General features: G+C 42.7%; 1 protein-coding gene and 1 pseudogene across 1 annotated transcript in view; one reads left to right on the top strand and one right to left on the bottom strand.

The window, feature by feature from the left end:
• Nucleotides 1-11,558, top strand: part of LOC131262128 (uncharacterized) — a 207,733-nt gene that overhangs the window by 42,174 nt on the left and 154,001 nt on the right. The window lies entirely within an intron of this gene.
• LOC131264773 (pre-mRNA splicing regulator USH1G-like) lies at nt 9,415-11,335 on the bottom strand (annotated as a pseudogene).

Below are 11,558 nucleotides of genomic sequence, written 5' to 3'. Positions count from 1 at the left end.
AATTCTACAGAGCATCAACGCAGCGTAAATTCGTGGGTTCTGGAGAAAGGCATCACCTGGAAGTTCATCCCTCCACGCTCCCCTCACTTTGGCGGTCTCTGGGAGGCTGCGGTTCGATCAGCGAAGTATCATCTGGTGCGAGTGCTTGGGGACTCATCTCTAACTTTCGAGGATATGACAACCGTTCTTCATGAGATCGAATGCTGCCTCAACTCCCGGCCCATCACACCCCTGACGGATGACCCTTCTGATGTCGAGGCGCTGACTCCGGGACACTTCTTGATGGGCACACGTCCTCTCCAGATTCCGGACATCGACTTGTCACAGCTCCCTGCGAATCGTTTATCGCATTGGCGGCACGTTCAGCAACTGACACGGCGTTTTTGGGATCGATGGCATCGAGAGTACCTGCAGCAATTGCAGCCCCGGACAAAATGGCTTAAACCAGGAACAGCGCAGATTCAACCAGGAGCGCTGGTATTAGTTAGAGAGGAAAATATACCATCGACGAGATGGCCTTTAGCACGTGTAATGGAGATCCACCCGGGAAAGGATGGAGTGACTCGCGTCGTCACATTAAAGACAGGACAGGGAAATCAAATGGTTCGACCAATAGTAAAACTTTGTTCGTTGCCAATGTTTGAAGAGAAAGCAAATTAGTGAATTAGTAAAATTCGTAGAATTTTAGGTGGCAGGATGTTGCGTATTCAAATTGGGTTGCGCCGAAATGTAGGCAATCCCAGAATTAGTTAGATTAGTTTCGAAGTTCGAATTGGCACTTCGAAGTTCGAAGTGGCATTGATCCACGTACGTATGAATGGCAACGATACATGAATGGGACAGAACGAATGGCGAAGAGGTATAGCAAAAAAAGTATTGAATTGAACGGAGTAGTCCATTCAGGCCTTTTGCCAAGGGAATCGCAGTTAGACATCACTAATGCAACTCGTCGCCGATTAGGGTCGTTTCATTCAAAAATTTGAAAATATATGGATTACTTGGAAAAGAAAAACATCCGTTTTGTGTGTTATACTTTACAAGCTTTAAGATCCTGTAAAGAGACCGACCCACGGTATCTCTTGTAGGACACCTTCTAGCACGCCAAGTTTTCTATCGTATTAGTTTTGGAGATTGGGAGCTGTGACCTGTTGGCATGCCCATCGGTCCCAGTCTGGCTAATACTCCACACTGAGTGTTGGTACCGTGCGTACCAACTCAGACGCGCACACTCCGGTCACAAGCGATTGCGACCGACCTGACGGCAAACTCGATCACTTAGCTTTACTTGCTATCTTTTCAAAACATATTCTAGCATGTCAATTGCGCTATTATATCTGAAGTAATAAGCGATACGACATAAAACATAAAAATTGCAACAAACCATTGAAAACATAAAACAGCTCTTGCTTCACCTTGAAGGTCGACCACACTCCACTGTGGTGTGATAAAAAAAACTCTCTTGTACAACAGATCTATACGTCTATGAAATCTCCTAGTTTTTGTTTGTGTAAAGAACATTCATAACGTAAATGCCTCTGACTACGGTGCAATCCGCGATTCAAACTTTCATAGCTTTTTTTTTTTCACCAGAAGGAACATTGCTTCGTACCTAGTTTCCGAAATGTAGCAGATAGTAAATAAACTTTACAACAATGGGCCATGTCAAATAGAAGTTAAAAGTTATTGCATCGTGTTCGCTTATCTCCTACATCTGGGCTTCCACATCGGATCTAGATCTTCTCAGGAAGCTATTTTTATTCACAAAGTCGCGCTTCGCAACCGTTACCCGTTCAACCGCCTACCCGGGTAGTTTTTGGAATTTTGTTTTGTTTTAACTTTTGATTGGATTGACGTATCGGCATGAAACTTTTAGAATGCCCTGAAAAACTCATTTTCTATCGTTTTGCTAAAGAAAAAAATAATTCCAAGGAATTTAAATAATTTTTATTTGCGTTTTTCGGTTGATACCCCTCAAACGTTCAACCGGACTACCCGGGTAGTCCATACATTTTGTATGGGAGATTAGGTTTTCCTGTACTTCAGACCAAATAACTTTTTATTGAGATGTCGGATCGATTAGAAATTTTCAGTGAAGAAACTTGAAGGTGTTTTCCAAATTATTATATATTTTTTATGATTTTAAAAATTCATTAAGTATGTTAATTTGAGGTTCCAAAAAATATAACCCTTCACATCTATGACCCAAACCTGTGTAGCTTCAACATTTTAGATAAGAGTTTGCAAACTAGTGCTAAGAAGGTCCTTTTCGCCAGCCTCTGGCATAGTTGTGATTTATTTGTTCAGCGTCAGTAAAATGTGCAATTGTGTGGGTGGATAAAAATTTGAACGCAGTCGGATAAATTTAAAATCATCAACTTTGTTGTGCATTGTTATCATTACAAATAGCTTTAACTACAACCATCTGTTATGTGAGTTGTTGTTTTCAATGATTTTACCAATAGATAGGCACATGAAGTATACAATACAATACAATTGTAAATAGCTCCTAAAATTTTGTTTGCTTCATACGGATTAGTTTTTACACTGTCGAATGTAGCAAATGTGCGCGAGCAGTGATCACGGCGGGACATAGATTACCGTTATTTTATAGATTACCTTTAAAAATAGAAAATGTACGCAGTGTGATCTCATATTTCTTTCGCCCTTATTAGAAGGTACCTTGACCTAGCGTCTGATATAGTTGTGATTTGTTTCTATGGTTTCTGTTCATTACAAGAACAGCTTTAAAACGTGAAAGTGCGTAAGTGGATTTTGTTGTTGAACGCAGTCAGATAAGTTTAAAATCATCAACTTTACTTCCAAACGAATAGTTACGTTTGATCAAACACTCGATAGTGTTATTGTCGTGCATTGGTGCCGTTATGAATAGGTTATATTACTAATATCTATCATGTGACTTGTTGATTGTATTGACCTTGAACAGTGGACAATTTTTACAAATAACAGTTTCAACGAATGATAGACTCGCCTGTAACAAACGCGCTGTGTAATGCATATCAAAAGAATGTTACTTTGGGTGTATCTTCATAACTCCGTCAGCCCGGATTTGAATCCTTTGGATTAAACAACATGGGCACATGCTCAGGTTAAGGCCTGTGAACGTTCTAGCACCATCGTTGGATCCCTGACAGCTTCAATTGTCAAGGCATGGATCTCAAAAACTGACTCATACATTGAGAAGATATGTTCTGTCCCCGTACGGAGGAGGCGATCGAGAAAAATGGTATACCTATTAATCATTAAAGGCTTAAAACACAATTTCCTAACTTAAATTATAATTTGTTTTATTATTTTGTACGAAAAAAAAAATTTGAATATATGGAACCGATTTTCGCATGTTTTATGGGACATACTGTATGTGAAGTGAAAGATGTGCAAAGGATCAATTGGTTGATCACATCATGTCAAATGTGCTTGTGGATATTTGAATAACGTTGAAATCGGTTATATTATCCGTTGGAAATCAATCAATTGATTTGAAAAATCTATGGCTGCCGTTGGCAAAGCTTTGCAACAATGAAAGCGAATTGCCGGAGGGAACATTCGATGGACCGGTTGTGGAGCCTGAAGCGACGGTGTTGAGGTGAGGTGGGGAATCGGCAAGCTTTAAAACGACGACAATTCTACCACCTCGTTAGCCCGGTAGGTAATGAAAGGAGGTGGAGAGGATCCTCTATCGGGTCTGGGGAAGTAAAAATGGGAGACTCGGAAGAATTCGAATTGATGGACGATTGAACACCATACAAAGAGCTTGAGGTAACTCATGAGTTTAATGAGCAAGATTAATCTTGCGGGCTGAGCGGGTCTGGGGAAGTAAAAATGGGTGACTCGGAAGAATTGATGGACGAGGGAAGTGGAGCAAGGCGAAGAGGGGTAAAAACCGAAGATTTGTAGGCTGCTTTCTAGTGGACAGATGGGAGATAGCGCCATACAAAGTGCTTGAGGTAACTAAATCTCGCGCTCAATCTATTTAAAAAATCGAATACAAATGGATGAGATGTCGTGTACACCAGGGCTCGACATACAATTATTAAAAAGGGCCGAATTAGTAAAAGGAAACCGAAAGCGCGGGCCGGATATCTTAAACGATGATTAAATGTTTTCAAAGTGGTACCCTGTTGAATGGAGTATCAACCTTTATAATAGTAGTTATATAAAAGTGGTACAAGATAAAATATTAGAAATTTTATCGTACAACTTTTTTAAACCTTTTTCGATGAATTTCGATGATTTCATATTCTCGATGAATTTCGATGTTTTTTCTACATGTAACAGAAACACCTCATTGAGCAACTTTAATCTTTTTTTACGGCTAGAAAACAAACTAAATACTTTTTGTATGAAGCACCTCGACGGCGTGGGTTCGAATCCCAACCGAGACCGGACCCTTCCCTGTACGAGAGGACTGACTACCCTACTAGCAAAAATGAGTGACTTTCCTATTGGATTCTCACTCTCTCCAATAAGAATGAAGCAAATCTTCGAACGCGGCAGACCGTTCGAAGTTTTTTTCCCGAATGGTCGCCGAGCGCGGCTGTGTCCCCCGAAACACTGCACGAAGTAAAGCCAGCCAAATTGTGGCTCAATCGGGACACGAATAGTCAGAAAGATTTGGTTGGAAATTGCCGAAGCAAAACCGAAGTTGCCGCAGCAAAAACGAAAAATGGAGGCCCCGCCCCTTTCGGGGCCTTTGCTCTTTTTCTCTTCTCTTCCTTCTACACATTCTCATGTCTCGAGCTGTTTACGCGGACTTGAACCGCGTTGTTTCCACTCCGGTCTCTGCGCACCTACCGCAAGACCGTCGCTCTTTGTTGAGAACGGTGTGCTAAAGGCCCAATATATATCTACTGCGTAGCCGTTTGTATGGACTGTATGGGAATGCATCGGTATACGCTCAACCCGCTCTAGCCATTTAAACTTCTCGCGGAGCGAATTCATATGGCCACCGCGTTTCGGTTTTTGCTCTTCATTTAGCGATCGCTTGCGCTGCGTACGTATGAATGAAAGACCGCTCGCGCTGGGTATACCCGTACGGGTACCCGTACGTCCGTATTCGACCGCGCTGGGTATTCGACTGGTCTACGATTGCTCGCGCTGGGTTTTCGATCGCTCGCGCTGGGTCTTCGAAGACTCGATCGCGCAGGGCATTTAATTATAATTACACCGATGCATTCCCTTACAGTCCATACAAACGGCTACGCAGTAGATATATATTGGGCCTTTAGCACACCGTTCTCAACAAAGAGCGACGGTCTTGCGGTAGGTGCGCAGAGACCGGAGTGGAAACAACGCGGTTCAAGTCCGCGTAAACAGCTCGAGACATGAGAATGTGTAGAAGGAAGAGAAGAGAAAAAGAGCAAAGGCCCCGAAAGGGGCGGGGCCTCCATTTTTCGTTTTTGCTGCGGCAACTTCGGTTTTGCTTCGGCAATTTCCAACCAAATCTTTCTGACTATTCGTGTCCCGATTGAGCCACAATTTGGCTGGCTTTACTTCGTGCAGTGTTTCGGGGGACACAGCCGCGCTCGGCGACCATTCGGGAAAAAAACTTCGAACGGTCTGCCGCGTTCGAAGATTTGCTTCATTCTTATTGGAGAGAGTGAGAATCCAATAGGAAAGTCACTCATTTTTGCTAGTAGGGTTCATTCTTATTGGAGAGAGTGAGAATCCAATAGGAAAGTCACTCATTTTTGCTAGTAGGGAAGTCTCGTAAGCCCTCAACGGGCAGGCATGACCAAGAGGCCGTTACGCCAAGAAGAAGAAAAAGAAGAAGAAGTATGAAGCACTAAAGCATTCTTATGGGCTATATAAAATCAGTTGGCGGGCCGAATTTGGCTCGCGGCCGCTCGTATTCGAGCTGCGTGTGCTCCGGTCTATCTTTTAGGGAATTTACGAGCAGGACATTTAGGGCAGATGGATGAACCATAACCTAACTGAGGTGGATGACGAACTGGATATCCTGTCGGTGGAGAAAGCCGGCTTAAAGGAACCCAGCGAACTCGAGTGGAGCAAACCTACGAAACCTCGGATGTGCCTGGAGATTGGTTGGGAAACATGCCTTATCAGCACGACGTGCTCCACTATGAGGGGGCCAGAAAAGAAAAAAAACGATCCGAGGAAGATTATTCCTAATTGTTGTTGTTGTTGTTGTTGAGAAAATAAAGATCGTTTGAGGCTGGGTGAATGCGATAAGGCTGTAGTATTATAGACCACTTTCATTACTCTACTAGTAATCATAAGAATAGGAGGCATCTTTGACGTGGACCATCGTGGATTTTTGTGGAACTTGAAACAGCTAAAGATTCAAGGTGAGAATTTGTGGAGTTAAATACGTAAATGATGCTATCGTTTGGAGTAAAACAACCAAGTTTGTATAGTGTTCAGAAAGCGTGATAAGTGAAAGGTATGTTCAATTAGTCACACTCAATTATTTTCGTTGACGTGTCGCGAACGTGTTCTTGATTGCCTTTCGGCGAGGAATGGGAGATCTAGAAAATGGTACCATTCTGCAGAATCGAATTGATTTTTTAATTTAAATCAAATAGATTCTATTAGTCATTGTGCAACGTTAACCATTTACAACGATGATCAAGTAAACCCGCAACGAAAATACCATACCCATCTCAAGTGTGATGAACCATTTTGAATAAAATGTGGGTAGTATGAAGGAGGTTAATGTGTATGTGTGATCTTTAATGCATAAGCGTGAGAAGTGATTATGAGATGTGAGAATCTGTGCGAGTCGGTATAAACTTTATTGGAGCTGAATGTGAGAACGAAACATAATAAACTTTTTTTTTATTTTTTTATGGTATTACGGGCGTTGCCGTATTGTAAAAGCCAACATGCTCCAAGTGACAAAATAATAAACGTAAAATGTTAAAATATCGGGTAGTGGTAAGAACAGTGGCGCATCTAGTCCTGTAGCTATCAATATGACGTAATTTATTAGTGTCAAGAACACAAAATTGTACCCATTTATACTAATTATGATCGAAACACCATTGTTTATAACGAAACGGCTTATTTGAATGTTGTAACGCGTTACGTTACGCGTTTCGTGGAATGCGTTTCTCGAAGCAAGCCGACCGTGCGTTTTTTAAGTGTGCGTTCTTCGGAAAGTGCAGCAGCCTTGGTTTTTTTCCGGTTCGCGTTTTTATTGTGCAAAAACGTTTTTCCATTTTCTCTTTGAAGAAACACAACGTAGAATCCAAATAAATTATTGCAGTTGTTGAGTTTTAGAGGCAGAATCCAGCGTATTAGTACAACCTGTTTGGAAAATATTAATTTTGGAGCCTTCTCCATCAGGCTGTCTCGTTTTGTTGGCAACAATTGTCAATTAGACAATTGATGATCTTTTTTTTTGGGAGTAGAATACCAAAATAAACTTTTTATTATGAATTGTTTAACCACCCAACTTTTGAGACATTTTTTACATCGTAATGGTTGCTGCATGTTCAGCAAATGTCGACAGCCACTGTTGCATCCTGTTCGATATTTTTGATCTTCCTCCATCTTCCGGCATTGGTGTGATACGACCTAGCAGTTTCTCTCGATGTTGTAGTAAAGCCAATCTTATTGCTTTTAACTTCTTCTTTTTTAAACCTCCTGTTTTGTAGAACGATTTACACTTGACCGTGCAAAGGAGATCATCCTTGTCGTAGAAATCCTTAAACGCGCGAACAGCAACAGGATCACCATTCAGATTTTTACGGGCAATCTCCCCAAGAATAATCAAAATGGTGTTGCTCTTTATCTCACTGCTGTGGTGCTCTTTTGTCAGCGTAGCGAAAAGCCTGGGATCTTTGACAACATCCAAAGTAGATACCACCACAACGTAAACATGACTTTCGCCCGGAATTATAGGCTCAGTCGTTTCGTGAGATATTACAGATGAAGTAAACACAACTACCTCCTTTCCGAAAGTGAGCTGCACCAGTTTTTTGATCTTTTCTTCCACTTCCGGTACTTTTACCTCATGGCGGATGTGAACAGTAACAATCGGTGGGTGTTCCAAACGAGAAATGGAAGGCATTTTTATTCTCGTTGAATATTTTTTCCACGGGTACTTTAATCGCCTAAAAATGGAGCGAGATTTCATTACACTACACAAAACCTGGTATCGACATGATTGTGCCTACCCTCTCTAACAAGGCCGCCAATCCCGCGACACCGGTTGCGCCGGAACTTCCGATTCCGTCTTTGCTGCCTCATATGAAGTTTTTTCGGTCACTCTATCGGCTTCCTGAAATGTAGTATTGATTGCGATTTGTGAATTGAATGTTGGTTTTTTTTAATGTTCGCTGTTTGACGCTCGAGAGACAACTGTTAGAATATTTTCACTGACAGCTTCAGGTTGGCCTCCGTACGTCATTGCTCTGGATATGATTCATAACAAATGTATAATACCCTTATCACACTATTCACCAATGGCAGTCCACATTGCCACGCCCCCATTAGGGACTGTCGTGATCGCTTGCCATTATTTCTTTTATTTTAACTCTTTATCTCTTCCTTTTTTTTGCTTTTGCACAACTGTACTCTTCAAAGCTAACCACAAGACTGACGAGCCCAAGTGGGGCTCGCGTGTTCCTAATCTCTCTCTTTCTTTCTCACTTCTCTCGCTGATTCGCCTGATTCGCATTTTCTGTCACCCTGCTTTTCGCCTGATTTCGTTTGCGATCTTGCCTGATATGCATGCCGTTGGGTATACTATAATTCCATTACGCTCTTCTTTCTTTTTACTTGAACTATTCCTTATGTTTCTGTTACCCTATACTCGATCTCTACAGGGACCAGTGTGTGAATTCATAATTGGCTGATAAAAATCTATTTCCATGAATCCAACCAATGCTACATTTTTTCCCCGCAAACCTATTTTGGGAGGAAATGCGGTCCCCGAGGTCAACTGAGTTTGACATCACTGCTCTAGATGGATCATTTTCAAGAAAAGTCCTCATGAAGGTTACCAAAGAAACGCCTTTCGCAAAACGCAGCACATATATAAAAGTTAAAAAAATACGAAACACTCGAACAAAATAACAAAATTAAAAAATCACTAGATAGCATGCGCTTTATGCTGGAGTAATACGTACGCAGTTTAGTTGGAAGAAAAAGAAATCGAAGAACGGTTACTGCATCGTTTAATCACCAGTTGATAGACAGGCACTCAGCCTTGACTCTGAACCGAGCAAAGTTTCGTGCTTGTTCTGACCAGAAACTGCACCGGTCTGTCCAAATCAATTTTATTGAGTATGGTCAGCACCAGTTATTCTAATCGGTACTGTGTTTCGGGAAGAACTACAAAAAGATTTCATTTTACGAGCATCTAACCGAGTGGACGTTACTCTAAACTCTTGTGAATGGGGATTAACTGAATTAACTGATATTTACGTATTGCATCTTGTTTTTATTCTAGCTCACATTCATTTTGGTAGAATGTACATAAAATTACTAATAATTTAATTCGTATAGGGCCTAAGGGGGTGTACTAGGGTCCAATTAAAAAAGAAAAGTATACTATGCACTACACTACTGTACAGCAGCTAAATGCGATCCATTTTCAATGTACACGCCAAGGCATCAGCTCCATTTGCAAGTTTACCTTCCGTGGTAAACTATGCTTATCAAATGGATTAAAGTCGACTGTCTGATATAGTGCCCGGATTGACCAAGGCTTCCTTTCGCTCCTGTATCGCGTTGCAAAGCCTCCGGTACGGCCCGAGTGGCAGACCGAGCGATTTGATATCATTCTCCGTGAGGATCATCAATGTTTAGATTTCGTTCTTTTGGAATCTAAAAGGTAATAAAGAGAATTCCGAAATGTTATTTTGAGTACGACATGTTTACCGAGGCGGAGGATTGAGTGACTTACACTGGATAGTAATCTTCTAGCTTGAAGGCAGCCAAAAACCGCAAAATCGCTAACGAGTCGTTCTCTTCGTTGTCGAAGCTTTCGACGTCCGAGTCCGAATCCGGGATGAACAGCTGCGAGCGGGGCTTGATCGCTTCCCTTCGTCATCGGTTTGACCGTCATCGAGCCGTGCGAGGACGCACTGGACGACTGTTCGTTGCTGAGCTGGGCGCGTACCATCGAAACGGATCGACTGTGGAAAATGCAGGTTAGGTGAGGTGTGATTGTTGAGAGATGCGGCGATCGTCTTACGACGTTGTTCACTTACGGGAAGGCCAAGTTACTGAACGATGGCCGACTAAACAGTCCCGACGGTCGCTGCAGGAGGACGTCCGTTGTCACCTCATTGGTAGCGCCGGCTAACAGAAAGTCGGGCTGACTGTGCGTCCGGAAAATTGTTCCAAATTTCCCGCTAGCCCCACTGCCACTGTCCTCGTACGCATCGTCATTGTCATCGCCGTTCGAGTGAACGTCGAACATGTCCTTCAGCTTACCCCGCCGGTCCGAGGCATTGAAGTCATCGTTCGAACGGTAGGTTCCCACGTACAGCACCTGCGAGTCTCGCCGTAAACCCTGTATCGATTGTACGATCCTTTTACTGTTCGCCTCCATTTCGCCAATTTCAAAATCTTAAACGACAAATAAAGCATTACGATGAGTTTCAAGCACATTTTGTTGTAATAATACATTGCGAATGAAAGATCTACCTCCATTTTCCATTGTCCATTGACTGTCGGGTTTTCATGCCATTCGTTCGCTTCTTAACTGCCCCTCCACCTCGCGCAACCGATCCACCCACCAGAGCACTGAACGTAGTCGTTGACGTCGTTGTCGTCATCTGTGACTGTGTCTGGCTACCGGACCACAGCTTTTGCTTTAGCGTTTGCAGCAAGTTCGAAGGCCGGTGCGGCATCGGACGGCGGGACAGACTCGGATCGAGCTCCCGTTCGATCTTCTGCTGCCGGCCCAGGAACTCGCGGGCCCTTTTCTCGCTCTTCTTTTTGGCATGTTCTTTCAACCTATTTTCTGTGACGGAAGAAAGAAATTCAAACATGAGATTCCAGCCACAGGCCCCTCCATCCAGCCGCTTTTCCATACCTGTCCGTTACCAGGAAGTCCACGCACGTCATGTGACTTTTGGCGGATGCCAGATGCAAGGCGGTGTTGCCAAACAGATCGGCCTTGTCCGGATCTCTCCTGGACGGAACGGACGAAAATTATACGTAAAACGTTTTAGGAATCTGTTACGGGACCGTTCTAACCGGCCCTTACTTACCCCCGGGCGACTAGCAGCTTTAAAGCCTCGAAATGTCCCTCGAAGCCAGCCCTCAGCACGGGCGTCATACCGTCCACATCTTTGGCATTGGCCTCGGAGCGATGCCTACAGAACAAGACGACTTTCATCTTACCACGGTACTTTAAAAAGGCAAAAAATGGTTATTTTCATAGCTTCGATTGTTTTTAATTTTGGTCGAATTTAAAAACTAAATTATACAGAGAGCTACAGTTGTTTTTTCATTCAACTCAATTTATTCAACTCTTTTTTCTATTTATTACAGCAACATTTAGCGTAACGTTCCCATCCTATAGTGAATTTATCGAGCTCAATGTTGTGATGGCAAACGCG

The sequence above is a fragment of the Anopheles coustani genome, chromosome 2 (genome assembly GCF_943734705.1).
Source record: "Anopheles coustani chromosome 2, idAnoCousDA_361_x.2, whole genome shotgun sequence".
Lineage (NCBI taxonomy): Eukaryota > Metazoa > Arthropoda > Insecta > Diptera > Culicidae > Anopheles > Anopheles coustani.
Note: the sequence above shows the minus strand (reverse complement) of the source record. Positions and strands in the feature narration are given on the sequence as shown.